The sequence below is a fragment of the Acipenser ruthenus genome, unplaced genomic scaffold, assembly GCF_902713425.1.
Source record: "Acipenser ruthenus unplaced genomic scaffold, fAciRut3.2 maternal haplotype, whole genome shotgun sequence".
In the NCBI taxonomy this organism is placed as follows: Eukaryota; Metazoa; Chordata; class Actinopteri; order Acipenseriformes; family Acipenseridae; genus Acipenser; species Acipenser ruthenus.
The window spans coordinates 24,369-37,623 of NW_026708309.1; the positions used below are offsets into that span (position 1 = coordinate 24,369).

A 13,255-nucleotide genomic window follows, 5' to 3' on the forward strand; every position below is an offset into this window, starting at 1 on the left:
CCTCCACACATTTCAATTGTAAAATGTAATTACAAAAATGTAATGCCTGCAGCACTTGATATTCCCAGGTGGTCTCCCATCCAAGTACTAACCAAGCCCAACATTGCTTAGCTTCTGAAATCAGACGAGATCAGGCTTATTCAAGGTGGTGTGGCCGCAGGCGATTGCATTTCTGCTTTCATGACTTTTATGTTTAGTGAGCTGGGGGTGATTCCTCCAAAATTTCCTTTTGTCCTCCACACATTTCAATTGTAAAATGTAATGCCTGCAGCACTTGATATTCCCAGGTGGTCTCCCATCCAAGTACTAACCAAGCCCAACATTGCTTAGCTTCTGAGATCAGACGAGATCAGGCTTATTCAAGGTGGTGTGGCCGCAGGCGATTGCATTTCTGCTTTCATGACTTTTATGTTTAGTGAGCTGGGGGTGATTCCTCCAAAATTTCCTTTTGTCCTCCACACATTTCAATTGTAAAATGTAATGCCTGCAGCACTTGATATTCCCAGGTGGTCTCCCATCCAAGTACTAACCAAGCCCAACATTGCTTAGCTTCTGAGATCAGACGAGATCAGGCTTATTCAAGGTGGTGTGGCCGCAGGCGATTGCATTTCTGCTTTCATGACTTTAATGTTTAGTGAGCTGGGGGTGATTCCTCCAAAATTTCCTTTTGTCCTCCACACATTTCAATTGTAAAATGTAATGCCTGCAGCACTTGATATTCCCAGGTGGTCTCCCATCCAAGTACTAACCAAGCCCAACATTGCTTAGCTTCTGAGATCAGACGAGATCAGGCTTATTCAAGGTGGTGTGGCCGCAGGCGACTGCCTTTCTGCTTTCATGACTTTTATGTTTAGTGAGCTGGGGGTGATTCCTCCAAAATTTCCTTTTGTCCTCCACACATTTCAATTGTAAAATGTAATTACAAAAATGTAATGCCTGCAGCACTTGATATTCCCAGGTGGTCTCCCATCCAAGTACTAACCAAGCCCAACATTGCTTAGCTTCTGAGATCAGACGAGATCAGGCTTATTCAAGGTGGTGTGGCCGCAGGCAATTGCATTTCTGCTTTCATGACTTTTATGTTTAGTGAGCTGGGGGTGATTCCTCCAAAATTTCCTTTTGTCCTCCACACATTTCAATTGTAAAATGTAATTACAAAAATGTAATGCCTGCAGCACTTGATATTCCCAGGTGGTCTCCCATCCAAGTACTAACCAAGCCCAACATTGCTTAGCTTCTGAAATCAGACGAGATCAGGCTTATTCAAGGTGGTGTGGCCGCAGGCGATTGCATTTCTGCTTTCATGACTTTTATGTTTAGTGAGCTGGGGGTGATTCCTCCAAAATTTCCTTTTGTCCTCCACACATTTCAATTGTAAAATGTAATGCCTGCAGCACTTGATATTCCCAGGTGGTCTCCCATCCAAGTACTAACCAAGCCCAACATTGCTTAGCTTCTGAGATCAGACGAGATCAGGCTTATTCAAGGTGGTGTGGCCGCAGGCGATTGCATTTCTGCTTTCATGACTTTTATGTTTAGTGAGCTGGGGGTGATTCCTCCAAAATTTCCTTTTGTCCTCCACACATTTCAATTGTAAAATGTAATTACAAAAAAGTAATGCCTGCAGCACTTGATATTCCCAGGTGGTCTCCCATCCAAGTACTAACCAAGCCCAACATTGCTTAGCTTCTGAGATCAGACTAGATCCGGCTTATTCAAGGTGGTGTGGCCGCAGGCGATTGCATTTCTGCTTTCATGACTTTTATGTTTAGTGAGCTGGGGGTGATTCCTCCAAAATTTCCTTTTGTCCTCCACACATTTCAATTGTAAAATGTAATGCCTGCAGCACTTGATATTCCCAGGTGGTCTCCCATCCAAGTACTAACCAAGCCCAACATTGCTTAGCTTCTGAGATCAGACGAGATCAGGCTTATTCAAGGTGGTGTGGCCGCAGGCGATTGCATTTCTGCTTTCATGACTTTTATGTTTAGTGAGCTGGGGGTGATTCCTCCAAAATTTCCTTTTGTCCTCCACACATTTCAATTGTAAAATGTAATTACTAAAATGTAATGCCTGCAGCACTTGATATTCCCAGGTGGTCTCCCATCCAAGTACTAACCAAGCCCAACATTGCTTAGCTTCTGAGATCAGACGAGATCAGGCTTATTCAAGGTGGTGTGGCCGCAGGCGATTGCATTTCTGCTTTCATGACTTTTATGTTTAGTGAGCTGGGGGTGATTCCTCCAAAATTTCCTTTTGTCCTCCACACATTTCAATTGTAAAATGTAATTACAAAAATGTAATGCCTGCAGCACTTGATATTCCCAGGTGGTCTCCCATCCAAGTACTAACCAAGCCCAACATTGCTTAGCTTCTGAGATCAGACGAGATCAGGCTTATTCAAGGTGGTGTGGCCGCAGGCGATTGCATTTCTGCTTTCATGACTTTTATGTTTAGTGAGCTGGGGGTGATTCCTCCAAAATTTCCTTTTGTCCTCCACACATTTCAATTGTAAAATGTAATGCCTGCAGCACTTGATATTCCCAGGTGGTCTCCCATCCAAGTACTAACCAAGCCCAACATTGCTTAGCTTCTGAGATCAGACGAGATCAGGCTTATTCAAGGTGGTGTGGCCGCAGGCGATTGCATTTCTGCTTTCATGACTTTTATGTTTAGTGAGCTGGGGGTGATTCCTCCAAAATTTCCTTTTGTCCTCCACACATTTCAATTGTAAAATGTAATTACAAAAATGTAATGCCTGCAGCACTTGATATTCCCAGGTGGTCTCCCATCCAAGTACTAACCAAGCCCAACATTGCTTAGCTTCTGAGATCAGACGAGATCAGGCTTATTCAAGGTGGTGTGGCCGCAGGCGATTGCATTTCTGCTTTCATGACTTTTATGTTTAGTGAGCTGGGGGTGATTCCTCCAAAATTTCCTTTTGTCCTCCACACATTTCAATTGTAAAATGTAATTACAAAAACGTAATGCCTGCAGCACTTGATATTCCCAGGTGGTCTCCCATCCAAGTACTAACCAAGCCCAACATTGCTTAGCTTCTGAGATCAGACGAGATCAGGCTTATTCAAGGTGGTGTGGCCGCAGGCGATTGCATTTCTGCTTTCATGACTTTTATGTTTAGTGAGCTGGGGGTGATTCCTCCAAAATTTCCTTTTGTCCTCCACACATTTCAATTGTAAAATGTAATGCCTGCAGCACTTGATATTCCCAGGTGGTCTCCCATCCAAGTACTAACCAAGCCCAACATTGCTTAGCTTCTGAGATCAGACGAGATCAGGCTTATTCAAGGTGGTGTGGCCGCAGGCGATTGCATTTCTGCTTTCATGACTTTTATGTTTAGTGAGCTGGGGGTGATTCCTCCAAAATTTCCTTTTGTCCTCCACACATTTCAATTGTAAAATGTAATTACAAAAATGTAATGCCTGCAGCACTTGATATTCCCAGGTGGTCTCCCATCCAAGTACTAACCAAGCCCAACATTGCTTAGCTTCTGAGATCAGACGAGATCAGGCTTATTCAAGGTGGTGTGGCCGCAGGCGACTGCTTTTCTGCTTTCATGACTTTTATGTTTAGTGAGCTGGGGGTGATTCCTCCAAAATTTCCTTTTGTCCTCCACACATTTCAATTGTAAAATGTAATGCCTGCAGCACTTGATATTCCCAGGTGGTCTCCCATCCAAGTACTAACCAAGCCCAACATTGCTTAGCTTCTGAGATCAGACGAGATCAGGCTTATTCAAGGTGGTGTGGCCGCAGGCGATTGCATTTCTGCTTTCATGACTTTTATGTTTAGTGAGCTGGGTGTGATTCCTCCAAAATTTCCTTTTGTCCTCCACACATTTCAATTGTAAAATGTAATTACAAAAATGTAATGCCTGCAGCACTTGATATTCCCAGGTGGTCTCCCATCCAAGTACTAACCAAGCCCAACATTGCTTAGCTTCTGAGATCAGACGAGATCAGGCTTATTCAAGGTGGTGTGGCCGCAGGCGATTGCATTTCTGCTTTCATGACTTTTATGTTTAGTGAGCTGGGGGTGATTCCTCCAAAATTTCCTTTTGTCCTCCACACATTTCAATTGTAAAATGTAATGCCTGCAGCACTTGATATTCCCAGGTGGTCTCCCATCCAACTACTAACCAAGCCCAACATTGCTTAGCTTCTGAGATCAGACGAGATCAGGCTTATTCAAGGTGGTGTGGCCGCAGGCGATTGCATTTCTGCTTTCATGACTTTTATGTTTAGTGAGCTGGGGGTGATTCCTCCAAAATTTCCTTTTGTCCTCCACACATTTCAATTGTAAAATGTAATTACAAAAATGTAATGCCTGCAGCACTTGATATTCCCAGGAGGTCTCCCATCCAAGTACTAACCAAGCCCAACATTGCTTAGCTTCTGAGATCAGACGAGATCAGGCTTATTCAAGGTGGTGTGGCCGCAGGCGATTGCATTTCTGCTTTCATGACTTTTATGTTTAGTGAGCTGGGGGTGATTCCTCCAAAATTTCCTTTTGTCCTCCACACATTTCAATTGTAAAATGTAATGCCTGCAGCACTTGATATTCCCAGGTGGCTCTCCCATCCAAGTACTAACCAAGCTCAACATTGCTTAGCTTCTGAGATCAGACGAGATCAGGCATATTCAAGGTGGTGTGGCCGCAGGCGATTGCATTTCTGCTTTCATGACTTTTATGTTTAGTGAGCTGGGGGTGATTCCTCCAAAATTTCCTTTTGTCCTCCACACATTTCAATTGTAAAATGTAATTACAAAAATGTAATGCCTGCAGCACTTGATATTCCCAGGTGGTCTCCCATCCAAGTACTAACCAAGCCCAACATTGCTTAGCTTCTGAGATCAGACGAGATCAGGCTTATTCAAGGTGGTGTGGCCGCAGGCGATTGCATTTCTGCTTTCATGACTTTTATGTTTAGTGAGCTGGGGGTGATTCCTCCAAAATTTCCTTTTGTCCTCCACACATTTCAATTGTAAAATGTAATGCCTGCAGCACTTGATATTCCCAGGTGGTCTCCCATCCAAGAACTAACCAAGCCCAACATTGCTTAGCTTCTGAGATCAGACGAGATCAGGCTTATTCAAGGTGGTGTGGGCCGCAGGCGATTGCATTTCTGCTTTATGACTTTTATGTTTAGTGAGCTGTGGGTGATTCCTCCAAAATTTCCTTTTGTCCTCCACACATTTCAATTGTAAAATGTAATGCCTGCAGCACTTGATATTCCCAGGTGGTCTCCCATCCAACTACTAACCAAGCCCAACATTGCTTAGCTTCTGAGATCAGACGAGATCAGGCTTATTCAAGGTGGTGTGGCCGCAGGCGATTGCATTTCTGCTTTCATGACTTTTATGTTTAGTGAGCTGGGGGTGATTCCTCCAAAATTTCCTTTTGTCCTCCACACATTTCAATTGTAAAATGTAATTACAAAAATGTAATGCCTGCAGCACTTGATATTCCCAGGAGGTCTCCCATCCAAGTACTAACCAAGCCCAACATTGCTTAGCTTCTGAGATCAGACGAGATCAGGCTTATTCAAGGTGGTGTGGCCGCAGGCGATTGCATTTCTGCTTTCATGACTTTTATGTTTAGTGAGCTGGGGGTGATTCCTCCAAAATTTCCTTTTGTCCTCCACACATTTCAATTGTAAAATGTAATGCCTGCAGCACTTGATATTCCCAGGTGGTCTCCCATCCAAGTACTAACCAAGCCCAACATTGCTTAGCTTCTGAGATCAGACGAGATCAGGCATATTCAAGGTGGTGTGGCCGCAGGCGATTGCATTTCTGCTTTCATGACTTTTATGTTTAGTGAGCTGGGGGTGATTCCTCCAAAATTTCCTTTTGTCCTCCACACATTTCAATTGTAAAATGTAATTACAAAAATGTAATGCCTGCAGCACTTGATATTCCCAGGTGGTCTCCCATCCAAGTACTAACCAAGCCCAACATTGCTTAGCTTCTGAGATCAGACGAGATCAGGCTTATTCAAGGTGGTGTGGCCGCAGGCGATTGCATTTCTGCTTTCATGACTTTTATGTTTAGTGAGCTGGGGGTGATTCCTCCAAAATTTCCTTTTGTCCTCCACACATTTCAATTGTAAAATGTAATGCCTGCAGCACTTGATATTCCCAGGTGGTCTCCCATCCAAGTACTAACCAAGCCCAACATTGCTTAGCTTCTGAGATCAGACGAGATCAGGCTTATTCAAGGTGGTGTGGCCGCAGGCGATTGCATTTCTGCTTTCATGACTTTTATGTTTAGTGAGCTGGGGGTGATTCCTCCAAAATTTCCTTTTGTCCTCCACACATTTCAATTGTAAAATGTAATGCCTGCAGCACTTGATATTCCTAGGTGGTCTCCCATCCAAGTACTAACCAAGCCCAACATTGCTTAGCTTCTGAGATCAGACGAGATCAGGCTTATTCAAGGTGGTGTGGCCGCAGGCGATTGCATTTCTGCTTTCATGACTTTTATGTTTAGTGAGCTGGGGGTGATTCCTCCAAAATTTCCTTTTGTCCTCCACACATTTCAATTGTAAAATGTAATTACAAAAATGTAATGCCTGCAGCACTTGATATTCCCAGGTGGTCTCCCATCCAAGTACTAACCAAGCCCAACATTGCTTAGCTTCTGAGATCAGACGAGATCAGGCTTATTCAAGGTGGTGTGGCCGCAGGCGATTGCATTTCTGCTTTCATGACTTTTATGTTTAGTGAGCTGGGGGTGATTCCTCCAAAATTTCCTTTTGTCCTCCACACATTTCAATTGTAAAATGTAATTACAAAAATGTAATGCCTGCAGCACTTGATATTCCCAGGTGGTCTCCCATCCAAGTACTAACCAAGCCCAACATTGCTTAGCTTCTGAGATCAGACGAGATCAGGCTTATTCAAGGTGGTGTGGCCGCAGGCGATTGCATTTCTGCTTTCATGACTTTTATGTTTAGTGAGCTGGGGGTGATTCCTCCAAAATTTCCTTTTGTCCTCCACACATTTCAATTGTAAAATGTAATTACAAAAATGTAATGCCTGCAGCACTTGATATTCCCAGGTGGTCTCCCATCCAAGTACTAACCAAGCACAACATTGCTTAGCTTCTGAGATCAGACGAGATCAGGCTTATTCAAGGTGGTGTGGCCGCAGGCGATTGCATTTCTGCTTTCATGACTTTTATGTTTAGTGAGCTGGGGGTGATTCCTCCAAAATTTCCTTTTGTCCACACATTTCAATTGTAAAATGTAATTACAAAAATGTAATGCCTGCAGCACTTGATATTCCCAGGTGGTCTCCCATCCAAGTACTAACCAAGCCCAACATTGCTTAGCTTCTGAGATCAGACGAGATCAGGCTTATTCAAGGTGGTGTGGCCGCAGGCGATTGCATTTCTGCTTTCATGACTTGGAATCACCCCCAGCACTAAACATAAAAGTCATGAAAGCAGAAATGCAATCGCCTGCGGCCACACCACCTTGAATAAGCCTGATCTCGTCTGATCTCAGAAGCTAAGCAATGTTGGGCTTGGTTAGTACTTGGATGGGAGACCACCTGGGAATATCAAGTGCTGCAGGCATTACATTTTACAATTGAAATGTGTGGAGGACAAAAGGAAATTTTGGAGGAATCACCCCCAGCTCACTAAAACATAAAAGTCATGAAAGCAGAAGAACAGCAATCGCCTGCGGCCCACACCACCTTGAATAAGCCTGATCTCGTCTGATCTCAGAAGCTAAGCAATGTTGGGCTTGGTTAGTACTTGGATGGGAGACCACCTGGGAATATCAAGTGCTGCAGGCATTACATTTTTGTAATTACATTTTACAATTGAAATGTGTGGAGGACAAAAGGAAAATTTGGAGGAATCACCCCCAGCTCACTAAACATAAAAGTCATGAAAGCAGAAATGCAATCGCCTGCGGCCACACCACCTTGAATAAGCCTGATCTCGTCTGATCTCAGAAGCTAAGCAATGTTGAAATTGGTTAGTACTTGGATGGGAGACCACCTGGGAATATCAAGTGCTGCAGGCATTACATTTTACAATTGAAAATGTGTGGAGGACAAAAGGAAATTTTGGAGGAATCTCCCCCAGCTCACTAAACATAAAAGTCATGAAAGCAGAAATGCAATCGCCTGCGGCCACACCACCTTGAATAAGCCTGATCTCGTCTGATCTCAGAAGCTAAGCAATGTTGGGCTTGGTTAGTACTTGGATGGGAGACCACCTGGGAATATCAAGTGCTGCAGGCATTACATTTTTGTAATTACATTTTACAATTGAAATGTGTGGAGGACAAAAGGAAATTTTGGAGGAATCACCCCCAGCTCACTAAACATAAAAGTCATGAAAGCAGAAATGCAATCGCCTGCTGCCACACCACCTTGAATAAGCCTGATCTCGTCTGATCTCAGAAGCTAAGCAATGTTGGGCTTGGTTAGTACTTGGATGGGAGACCACCTGGGAATATCAAGTGCTGCAGTCATTACATTTTACAATTGAAATGTGTGGAGGACAAAAGGAAATTTTGGAGGAATCACCCCCAGCTCACTAAACATAAAAGTCATGAAAGCAGAAATGCAATCGCCTGCGGCCACACCACCTTGAATAAGCCTGATCTCGTCTGATCTCAGAAGCTAAGCAATGTTGGGCTTGGTTAGTACTTGGATGGGAGACCACCTGGGAATATCAAGTGCTGCAGGCATTACATTTTACAATTGAAATGTGTGGAGGACAAAAGGAAATTTTTGGAGGAATCACCCCCAGCTCACTAAACATAAAAGTCATGAAAGCAGAAATGCAATCACCTGCGGCCACACCACCTTGAATAAGCCTGATCTCGTCTGATCTCAGAAGCTAAGCAATGTTGGGCTTGGTTAGTACTTGGATGGGAGACCACCTGGGAATATCAAGTGCTGCAGGCATTACATTTTTGTAATTACATTTTACAATTGAAATGTGTGGAGGACAAAAGGAAATTTTGGAGGAATCACCCCCAGCTCACTAAACATAAAAGTCATGAAAGCAGAAATGCAATCGCCTGCGGCCACACCACCTTGAATAAGCCTGATCTCGTCTGATCTCAGAAGCTAAGCAATGTTGGGCTTGGTTAGTACTTGGATGGGAGACCACCTGGGAATATCAAGTGCTGCAGGCATTACATTTTACAATTGAAATGTGTGGAGGACAAAAGGAAATTTTGGAGGAATCACCCCCAGCTCACTAAACATAAAAGTCATGAAAGCAGAAATGCAATCGCCTGCGGCCACACCACCTTGAATAAGCCTGATCTTGTCTGATCTCAGAAGCTAAGCAATGTTGGGCTTGGTTAGTACTTGGATGGGAGACCACCTGGGAATATCAAGTGCTGCAGGCATTACATTTTACAATTGAAATGTGTGGAGGACAAAAGGAAATTTTGGAGGAATCACCCCCAGCTCACTAAACATAAAAGTCATGAAAGCAGAAATGCAATCGCCTGCGGCCACACCACCTTGAATAAGCCTGATCTCGTCTGATCTCAGAAGCTAAGCAATGTTGGGCTTGGTTAGTACTTGGATGGGAGACCACCTGGGAATATCAAGTGCTGCAGGCATTACATTTTACAATTGAAATGTGTGGAGGACAAAAGGAAATTTTGGAGGAATCACCCCCAGCTCACTAAACATAAAAGTCATGAAAGCAGAAATGCAATCGCCTGCGGCCACACCACCTTGAATAAGCCTGATCTTGTCTGATCTCAGAAGCTAAGCAATGTTGGGCTTGGTTAGTACTTGGATGGGAGACCACCTGGGAATATCAAGTGCTGCAGGCATTACATTTTACAATTGAAATGTGTGGAGGACAAAAGGAAATTTTGGAGGAATCACCCCCAGCTCACTAAACATAAAAGTCATGAAAGCAGAAATGCAATCGCCTGCGGCCACACCACCTTGAATAAGCCTGATCTCGTCTGATCTCAGAAGCTAAGCAATGTTGGGCTTGGTTAGGACTTGGATGGGAGACCACCTGGGAATATCAAGTGCTGCAGGCATTACATTTTTGTAATTACATTTTAGAATTGAAATGTGTGGAGGACAAAAGGAAATTTTGGAGGAATCACCCCCAGCTCACTAAACATAAAAGTCATGAAAGCAGAAATGCAATCGCCTGCGGCCACACCACCTTGAATAAGCCTGATCTCGTCTGATCTCAGAAGCTAAGCAATGTTGGGCTTGGTTAGTACTTGGATGGGAGACCACCTGGGAATATCAAGTGCTGCAGGCATTACATTTTACAATTGAAATGTGTGGAGGACAAAAGGAAATTTTGGAGGAATCACCCCCAGCTCACTAAACATAAAAGTCATGAAAGCAGAAATGCAATCGCCTGCGGCCACACCACCTTGAATAAGCTTGATCTCGTCTGATCTCAGAAGCTAAGCAATGTTGGGCTTGGTTAGTACTTGGATGGGAGACCACCTGGGAATATCAAGTGCTGCAGGCATTACATTTTACAATTGAAATGTGTGGAGGACAAAAGGAAATTTTGGAGGAATCGCCCCCAGCTCACTAAACATAAAAGTCATGAAAGCAGAAATGCAATCGCCTGCGGCCACACCACCTTGAATAAGCCTGATCTCGTCTGATCTCAGAAGCTAAGCAATGTTGGGCTTGGTTAGTACTTGGATGGGAGACCACCTGGGAATATCAAGTGCTGCAGGCATTACATTTTTGTAATTACATTTTACAATTGAAATGTGTGGAGGACAAAAGGAAATTTTGGAGGAATCACCCCCAGCTCACTAAACATAAAAGTCATGAAAGCAGAAATGCAATCGCCTGCGGCCACACCACCTTGAATAAGCCTGATCTCGTCTGATCTCAGAAGCTAAGCAATGTTGGGCTTGGTTAGTACTTGGATGGGAGACCACCTGGGAATATCAAGTGCTGCAGGCATTACATTTTTGTAATTACATTTTACAATTGAAATGTGTGGAGGACAAAAGGAAATTTTGGAGGAATCACCCCCAGCTCACTAAACATAAAAGTCATGAAAGCAGAAATGCAATCGCCTGCGGCCACACCACCTTGAATAAGCCTGATCTCGTCTGATCTCAGAAGCTAAGCAATGTTGGGCTTGGTTAGTACTTGGATGGGAGACCACCTGGGAATATCAAGTGCTGCAGGCATTACATTTTACAATTGAAATGTGTGGAGGACAAAAGGAAATTTTGGAGGAATCACCCCCAGCTCACTAAACATAAAAGTCATGAAAGCAGAAATGCAATCGCCTGCGGCCACACCACCTTGAATAAGTCTGATCTCAGAAGCTAAGCAATGTTGGGCTTGGTTAGTACTTGGATGGGAGACCACCTGGGAATATCAAGTGCTGCAGGCATTACATTTTTGTAATTACATTTTACAATTGAAATGTGTGGAGGACAAAAGGAAATTTTGGAGGAATCACCCCCAGCTCACTAAACATAAAAGTCATGAAAGCAGAAATGCAATCGCCTGCGGCCACACCACCTTGAATAAGCCTGATCTCGTCTGATCTCAGAAGCTAAGCAATGTTGGGCTTGGTTAGTACTTGGATGGGAGACCACCTGGGAATATCAAGTGCTGCAGGCATTACATTTTACGATTGAAATGTGTGGAGGACAAAAGGAAATTTTGGAGGAATCACCCCCAGCTCACTAAACATAAAAGTCATGAAAGCAGAAATGCAATCGCCTGCGGCCACACCACCTTGAATAAGCCTGATCTCGTCTGATCTCAGAAGCTAAGCAATGTTGGGCTTGGTTAGTACTTGGATGGGAGACCACCTGGGAATATCAAGTGCTGCAGGCATTACATTTTACAATTGAAATGTGTGGAGGACAAAAGGAAATTTTGGAGGAATCACCCCCAGCTCACTAAACATAAAAGTCATGAAAGCAGAAATGCAATCGCCTGCGGCCACACCACCTTGAATAAGCCTGATCTCGTCTGATCTCAGAAGCTAAGCAATGTTGGGCTTGGTTAGGACTTGGATCGGAGACCACCTGGGAATATCAAGTGCTGCAGGCATTACATTTTTGTAATTACAGTTTAGAATTGAAATGTGTGGAGGACAAAAGGAAATTTTGGAGGAATCACCCCCAGCTCACTAAACATAAAAGTCATGAAAGCAGAAATGCAATCGCCTGCGGCCACACCACCTTGAATAAGCCTGATCTCGTCTGATCTCAGAAGCTAAGCAATGTTGGGCTTGGTTAGTACTTGGATGGGAGACCACCTGGGAATATCAAGTGCTGCAGGCATTACATTTTACAATTGAAATGTGTGGAGGACAAAAGGAAATTTTGGAGGAATCACCCCCAGCTCACTAAACATAAAAGTCATGAAAGCAGAAATGCAATCGCCTGCGGCCACACCACCTTGAAAAAGCCTGATCTCGTCTGATCTCAGAAGCTAAGCAATGTTGGGCTTGGTTAGTACTTGGATGGGAGACCACCTGGGAATATCAAGTGCTGCAGGCATTACATTTTTGTAATTACATTTTACAATTGAAATGTGTGGAGGACAAAAGGAAATTTTTGAGGAATCACCCCCTGCTCACTAAACATAAAAGTCATGAAAGCAGAAATGCAATCGCCTGCGGCCACACCACCTTGAATAAGCCTGATCTCGTCTGATCTCAGAAGCTAAGCAATGTTGGGCTTGGTTAGTACTTGGATGGGAGACCACCTGGGAATATCAAGTGCTGCAGGCATTACATTTTTGTAATTACATTTTACAATTGAAATGTGTGGAGGACAAAAGGAAATTTTGGAGGAATCACCCCCAGCTCACTAAACATAAAAGTCATGAAAGCAGAAATGCAATCGCCTGCGGCCACACCACCTTGAATAAGCCTGATCTCGTCTGATCTCAGAAGCTAAGCAATGTTGGGCTTGGTTAGTACTTGGATGGGAGACCACCTGGGAATATCAAGTGCTGCAGGCATTACATTTTACAATTGAAATGTGTGGAGGACAAAAGGAAATTTTGGAGGAATCACCCCCAGCTCACTAAACATAAAAGTCATGAAAGCAGAAATGCAATCGCCTGCGGCCACACCACCTTGAATAAGCCTGATCTCGTCTGATCTCAGAAGCAAAGCAATGTTGTTCTTGGTTAGGACTTGGATGGGAGACCACCTGGGAATATCAAGTGCTGCAGGCATTACATTTTTGTAATTACATTTTAGAATTGAAATGTGTGGAG

At 43.8% G+C, this 13,255-nt stretch overlaps 52 non-coding genes and 7 pseudogenes across 52 annotated transcripts; 26 read left to right on the plus strand and 33 right to left on the minus strand.

Moving 5' to 3' along the window:
• Positions 1-43: 43 nt before the first annotated feature.
• On the minus strand, positions 44-162 carry LOC131731097 (5S ribosomal RNA). The gene has a single exon (XR_009324597.1). It is a non-coding gene; the product is annotated as a 5S ribosomal RNA (ribosomal RNA).
• A 100-nt stretch (positions 163-262) lies between these two features.
• On the minus strand, positions 263-381 carry LOC131731247 (5S ribosomal RNA). The gene has a single exon (XR_009324664.1). It is a non-coding gene; the product is annotated as a 5S ribosomal RNA (ribosomal RNA).
• Positions 382-481: 100 nt separating this feature from the next.
• On the minus strand, positions 482-600 carry LOC131731248 (5S ribosomal RNA). The gene has a single exon (XR_009324665.1). It is a non-coding gene; the product is annotated as a 5S ribosomal RNA (ribosomal RNA).
• A 100-nt stretch (positions 601-700) lies between these two features.
• Positions 701-819, minus strand: LOC131731249 (5S ribosomal RNA). The gene has a single exon (XR_009324666.1). It is a non-coding gene; the product is annotated as a 5S ribosomal RNA (ribosomal RNA).
• Positions 820-933: 114 nt separating this feature from the next.
• Positions 934-1,052, minus strand: LOC131730915 (5S ribosomal RNA). Its single transcript, XR_009324419.1, has one exon. It is a non-coding gene; the product is annotated as a 5S ribosomal RNA (ribosomal RNA).
• A 114-nt stretch (positions 1,053-1,166) lies between these two features.
• On the minus strand, positions 1,167-1,285 carry LOC131731098 (5S ribosomal RNA). The gene has a single exon (XR_009324598.1). It is a non-coding gene; the product is annotated as a 5S ribosomal RNA (ribosomal RNA).
• A 100-nt stretch (positions 1,286-1,385) lies between these two features.
• On the minus strand, positions 1,386-1,504 carry LOC131730916 (5S ribosomal RNA). The gene has a single exon (XR_009324420.1). It is a non-coding gene; the product is annotated as a 5S ribosomal RNA (ribosomal RNA).
• A 114-nt stretch (positions 1,505-1,618) lies between these two features.
• On the minus strand, positions 1,619-1,737 carry LOC131731150 (5S ribosomal RNA; annotated as a pseudogene).
• Positions 1,738-1,837: 100 nt separating this feature from the next.
• On the minus strand, positions 1,838-1,956 carry LOC131730917 (5S ribosomal RNA). Its single transcript, XR_009324421.1, has one exon. It is a non-coding gene; the product is annotated as a 5S ribosomal RNA (ribosomal RNA).
• A 114-nt stretch (positions 1,957-2,070) lies between these two features.
• Positions 2,071-2,189, minus strand: LOC131730918 (5S ribosomal RNA). Its single transcript, XR_009324422.1, has one exon. It is a non-coding gene; the product is annotated as a 5S ribosomal RNA (ribosomal RNA).
• Positions 2,190-2,303: 114 nt separating this feature from the next.
• On the minus strand, positions 2,304-2,422 carry LOC131730919 (5S ribosomal RNA). The gene has a single exon (XR_009324423.1). It is a non-coding gene; the product is annotated as a 5S ribosomal RNA (ribosomal RNA).
• A 100-nt stretch (positions 2,423-2,522) lies between these two features.
• LOC131730921 (5S ribosomal RNA) lies at positions 2,523-2,641 on the minus strand. Its single transcript, XR_009324425.1, has one exon. It is a non-coding gene; the product is annotated as a 5S ribosomal RNA (ribosomal RNA).
• A 114-nt stretch (positions 2,642-2,755) lies between these two features.
• LOC131730922 (5S ribosomal RNA) lies at positions 2,756-2,874 on the minus strand. Its single transcript, XR_009324426.1, has one exon. It is a non-coding gene; the product is annotated as a 5S ribosomal RNA (ribosomal RNA).
• A 114-nt stretch (positions 2,875-2,988) lies between these two features.
• Positions 2,989-3,107, minus strand: LOC131730923 (5S ribosomal RNA). Its single transcript, XR_009324427.1, has one exon. It is a non-coding gene; the product is annotated as a 5S ribosomal RNA (ribosomal RNA).
• Positions 3,108-3,207: 100 nt separating this feature from the next.
• Positions 3,208-3,326, minus strand: LOC131730924 (5S ribosomal RNA). The gene has a single exon (XR_009324428.1). It is a non-coding gene; the product is annotated as a 5S ribosomal RNA (ribosomal RNA).
• Positions 3,327-3,440: 114 nt separating this feature from the next.
• LOC131730925 (5S ribosomal RNA) lies at positions 3,441-3,559 on the minus strand. The gene has a single exon (XR_009324429.1). It is a non-coding gene; the product is annotated as a 5S ribosomal RNA (ribosomal RNA).
• Positions 3,560-3,659: 100 nt separating this feature from the next.
• LOC131730926 (5S ribosomal RNA) lies at positions 3,660-3,778 on the minus strand. The gene has a single exon (XR_009324430.1). It is a non-coding gene; the product is annotated as a 5S ribosomal RNA (ribosomal RNA).
• Positions 3,779-3,892: 114 nt separating this feature from the next.
• On the minus strand, positions 3,893-4,011 carry LOC131730927 (5S ribosomal RNA). The gene has a single exon (XR_009324431.1). It is a non-coding gene; the product is annotated as a 5S ribosomal RNA (ribosomal RNA).
• A 100-nt stretch (positions 4,012-4,111) lies between these two features.
• LOC131731083 (5S ribosomal RNA) lies at positions 4,112-4,230 on the minus strand. Its single transcript, XR_009324583.1, has one exon. It is a non-coding gene; the product is annotated as a 5S ribosomal RNA (ribosomal RNA).
• A 114-nt stretch (positions 4,231-4,344) lies between these two features.
• On the minus strand, positions 4,345-4,463 carry LOC131730943 (5S ribosomal RNA). Its single transcript, XR_009324446.1, has one exon. It is a non-coding gene; the product is annotated as a 5S ribosomal RNA (ribosomal RNA).
• A 100-nt stretch (positions 4,464-4,563) lies between these two features.
• On the minus strand, positions 4,564-4,683 carry LOC131731161 (5S ribosomal RNA; annotated as a pseudogene).
• A 114-nt stretch (positions 4,684-4,797) lies between these two features.
• LOC131730928 (5S ribosomal RNA) lies at positions 4,798-4,916 on the minus strand. Its single transcript, XR_009324432.1, has one exon. It is a non-coding gene; the product is annotated as a 5S ribosomal RNA (ribosomal RNA).
• Positions 4,917-5,016: 100 nt separating this feature from the next.
• On the minus strand, positions 5,017-5,136 carry LOC131731157 (5S ribosomal RNA; annotated as a pseudogene).
• A 99-nt stretch (positions 5,137-5,235) lies between these two features.
• Positions 5,236-5,354, minus strand: LOC131731084 (5S ribosomal RNA). The gene has a single exon (XR_009324584.1). It is a non-coding gene; the product is annotated as a 5S ribosomal RNA (ribosomal RNA).
• Positions 5,355-5,468: 114 nt separating this feature from the next.
• On the minus strand, positions 5,469-5,587 carry LOC131730954 (5S ribosomal RNA). The gene has a single exon (XR_009324457.1). It is a non-coding gene; the product is annotated as a 5S ribosomal RNA (ribosomal RNA).
• Positions 5,588-5,687: 100 nt separating this feature from the next.
• Positions 5,688-5,806, minus strand: LOC131731141 (5S ribosomal RNA). Its single transcript, XR_009324638.1, has one exon. It is a non-coding gene; the product is annotated as a 5S ribosomal RNA (ribosomal RNA).
• Positions 5,807-5,920: 114 nt separating this feature from the next.
• LOC131730929 (5S ribosomal RNA) lies at positions 5,921-6,039 on the minus strand. The gene has a single exon (XR_009324433.1). It is a non-coding gene; the product is annotated as a 5S ribosomal RNA (ribosomal RNA).
• A 100-nt stretch (positions 6,040-6,139) lies between these two features.
• LOC131730930 (5S ribosomal RNA) lies at positions 6,140-6,258 on the minus strand. Its single transcript, XR_009324434.1, has one exon. It is a non-coding gene; the product is annotated as a 5S ribosomal RNA (ribosomal RNA).
• A 100-nt stretch (positions 6,259-6,358) lies between these two features.
• LOC131731070 (5S ribosomal RNA) lies at positions 6,359-6,477 on the minus strand. Its single transcript, XR_009324571.1, has one exon. It is a non-coding gene; the product is annotated as a 5S ribosomal RNA (ribosomal RNA).
• Positions 6,478-6,591: 114 nt separating this feature from the next.
• Positions 6,592-6,710, minus strand: LOC131730932 (5S ribosomal RNA). Its single transcript, XR_009324436.1, has one exon. It is a non-coding gene; the product is annotated as a 5S ribosomal RNA (ribosomal RNA).
• Positions 6,711-6,824: 114 nt separating this feature from the next.
• Positions 6,825-6,943, minus strand: LOC131730933 (5S ribosomal RNA). The gene has a single exon (XR_009324437.1). It is a non-coding gene; the product is annotated as a 5S ribosomal RNA (ribosomal RNA).
• Positions 6,944-7,057: 114 nt separating this feature from the next.
• On the minus strand, positions 7,058-7,176 carry LOC131731129 (5S ribosomal RNA). Its single transcript, XR_009324628.1, has one exon. It is a non-coding gene; the product is annotated as a 5S ribosomal RNA (ribosomal RNA).
• Positions 7,177-7,287: 111 nt separating this feature from the next.
• LOC131730934 (5S ribosomal RNA) lies at positions 7,288-7,406 on the minus strand. The gene has a single exon (XR_009324438.1). It is a non-coding gene; the product is annotated as a 5S ribosomal RNA (ribosomal RNA).
• Positions 7,407-7,482: 76 nt separating this feature from the next.
• On the plus strand, positions 7,483-7,601 carry LOC131730935 (5S ribosomal RNA). The gene has a single exon (XR_009324439.1). It is a non-coding gene; the product is annotated as a 5S ribosomal RNA (ribosomal RNA).
• A 104-nt stretch (positions 7,602-7,705) lies between these two features.
• Positions 7,706-7,825, plus strand: LOC131731128 (5S ribosomal RNA). Its single transcript, XR_009324627.1, has one exon. It is a non-coding gene; the product is annotated as a 5S ribosomal RNA (ribosomal RNA).
• A 114-nt stretch (positions 7,826-7,939) lies between these two features.
• LOC131731170 (5S ribosomal RNA) lies at positions 7,940-8,058 on the plus strand (annotated as a pseudogene).
• A 101-nt stretch (positions 8,059-8,159) lies between these two features.
• On the plus strand, positions 8,160-8,278 carry LOC131730936 (5S ribosomal RNA). Its single transcript, XR_009324440.1, has one exon. It is a non-coding gene; the product is annotated as a 5S ribosomal RNA (ribosomal RNA).
• A 114-nt stretch (positions 8,279-8,392) lies between these two features.
• LOC131731131 (5S ribosomal RNA) lies at positions 8,393-8,511 on the plus strand. The gene has a single exon (XR_009324630.1). It is a non-coding gene; the product is annotated as a 5S ribosomal RNA (ribosomal RNA).
• A 100-nt stretch (positions 8,512-8,611) lies between these two features.
• LOC131730937 (5S ribosomal RNA) lies at positions 8,612-8,730 on the plus strand. Its single transcript, XR_009324441.1, has one exon. It is a non-coding gene; the product is annotated as a 5S ribosomal RNA (ribosomal RNA).
• A 101-nt stretch (positions 8,731-8,831) lies between these two features.
• LOC131731075 (5S ribosomal RNA) lies at positions 8,832-8,950 on the plus strand. Its single transcript, XR_009324576.1, has one exon. It is a non-coding gene; the product is annotated as a 5S ribosomal RNA (ribosomal RNA).
• Positions 8,951-9,064: 114 nt separating this feature from the next.
• LOC131730938 (5S ribosomal RNA) lies at positions 9,065-9,183 on the plus strand. The gene has a single exon (XR_009324442.1). It is a non-coding gene; the product is annotated as a 5S ribosomal RNA (ribosomal RNA).
• Positions 9,184-9,283: 100 nt separating this feature from the next.
• Positions 9,284-9,402, plus strand: LOC131731110 (5S ribosomal RNA). The gene has a single exon (XR_009324610.1). It is a non-coding gene; the product is annotated as a 5S ribosomal RNA (ribosomal RNA).
• Positions 9,403-9,502: 100 nt separating this feature from the next.
• LOC131730939 (5S ribosomal RNA) lies at positions 9,503-9,621 on the plus strand. Its single transcript, XR_009324443.1, has one exon. It is a non-coding gene; the product is annotated as a 5S ribosomal RNA (ribosomal RNA).
• Positions 9,622-9,721: 100 nt separating this feature from the next.
• On the plus strand, positions 9,722-9,840 carry LOC131731112 (5S ribosomal RNA). Its single transcript, XR_009324611.1, has one exon. It is a non-coding gene; the product is annotated as a 5S ribosomal RNA (ribosomal RNA).
• A 100-nt stretch (positions 9,841-9,940) lies between these two features.
• Positions 9,941-10,059, plus strand: LOC131731137 (5S ribosomal RNA). Its single transcript, XR_009324636.1, has one exon. It is a non-coding gene; the product is annotated as a 5S ribosomal RNA (ribosomal RNA).
• Positions 10,060-10,173: 114 nt separating this feature from the next.
• Positions 10,174-10,292, plus strand: LOC131730940 (5S ribosomal RNA). The gene has a single exon (XR_009324444.1). It is a non-coding gene; the product is annotated as a 5S ribosomal RNA (ribosomal RNA).
• A 100-nt stretch (positions 10,293-10,392) lies between these two features.
• On the plus strand, positions 10,393-10,511 carry LOC131731068 (5S ribosomal RNA). The gene has a single exon (XR_009324569.1). It is a non-coding gene; the product is annotated as a 5S ribosomal RNA (ribosomal RNA).
• Positions 10,512-10,611: 100 nt separating this feature from the next.
• LOC131730941 (5S ribosomal RNA) lies at positions 10,612-10,730 on the plus strand. Its single transcript, XR_009324445.1, has one exon. It is a non-coding gene; the product is annotated as a 5S ribosomal RNA (ribosomal RNA).
• A 114-nt stretch (positions 10,731-10,844) lies between these two features.
• Positions 10,845-10,963, plus strand: LOC131730944 (5S ribosomal RNA). Its single transcript, XR_009324447.1, has one exon. It is a non-coding gene; the product is annotated as a 5S ribosomal RNA (ribosomal RNA).
• A 114-nt stretch (positions 10,964-11,077) lies between these two features.
• On the plus strand, positions 11,078-11,196 carry LOC131730945 (5S ribosomal RNA). Its single transcript, XR_009324448.1, has one exon. It is a non-coding gene; the product is annotated as a 5S ribosomal RNA (ribosomal RNA).
• Positions 11,197-11,296: 100 nt separating this feature from the next.
• On the plus strand, positions 11,297-11,405 carry LOC131731207 (5S ribosomal RNA; annotated as a pseudogene).
• A 114-nt stretch (positions 11,406-11,519) lies between these two features.
• LOC131730946 (5S ribosomal RNA) lies at positions 11,520-11,638 on the plus strand. Its single transcript, XR_009324449.1, has one exon. It is a non-coding gene; the product is annotated as a 5S ribosomal RNA (ribosomal RNA).
• Positions 11,639-11,738: 100 nt separating this feature from the next.
• On the plus strand, positions 11,739-11,857 carry LOC131730947 (5S ribosomal RNA). The gene has a single exon (XR_009324450.1). It is a non-coding gene; the product is annotated as a 5S ribosomal RNA (ribosomal RNA).
• Positions 11,858-11,957: 100 nt separating this feature from the next.
• Positions 11,958-12,076, plus strand: LOC131731171 (5S ribosomal RNA; annotated as a pseudogene).
• Positions 12,077-12,190: 114 nt separating this feature from the next.
• On the plus strand, positions 12,191-12,309 carry LOC131730948 (5S ribosomal RNA). The gene has a single exon (XR_009324451.1). It is a non-coding gene; the product is annotated as a 5S ribosomal RNA (ribosomal RNA).
• Positions 12,310-12,409: 100 nt separating this feature from the next.
• LOC131730920 (5S ribosomal RNA) lies at positions 12,410-12,528 on the plus strand. Its single transcript, XR_009324424.1, has one exon. It is a non-coding gene; the product is annotated as a 5S ribosomal RNA (ribosomal RNA).
• Positions 12,529-12,642: 114 nt separating this feature from the next.
• Positions 12,643-12,761, plus strand: LOC131730949 (5S ribosomal RNA). The gene has a single exon (XR_009324452.1). It is a non-coding gene; the product is annotated as a 5S ribosomal RNA (ribosomal RNA).
• Positions 12,762-12,875: 114 nt separating this feature from the next.
• On the plus strand, positions 12,876-12,994 carry LOC131730950 (5S ribosomal RNA). The gene has a single exon (XR_009324453.1). It is a non-coding gene; the product is annotated as a 5S ribosomal RNA (ribosomal RNA).
• Positions 12,995-13,094: 100 nt separating this feature from the next.
• On the plus strand, positions 13,095-13,213 carry LOC131731205 (5S ribosomal RNA; annotated as a pseudogene).
• The last annotated feature ends 42 nt before the right edge of the window (positions 13,214-13,255 follow it).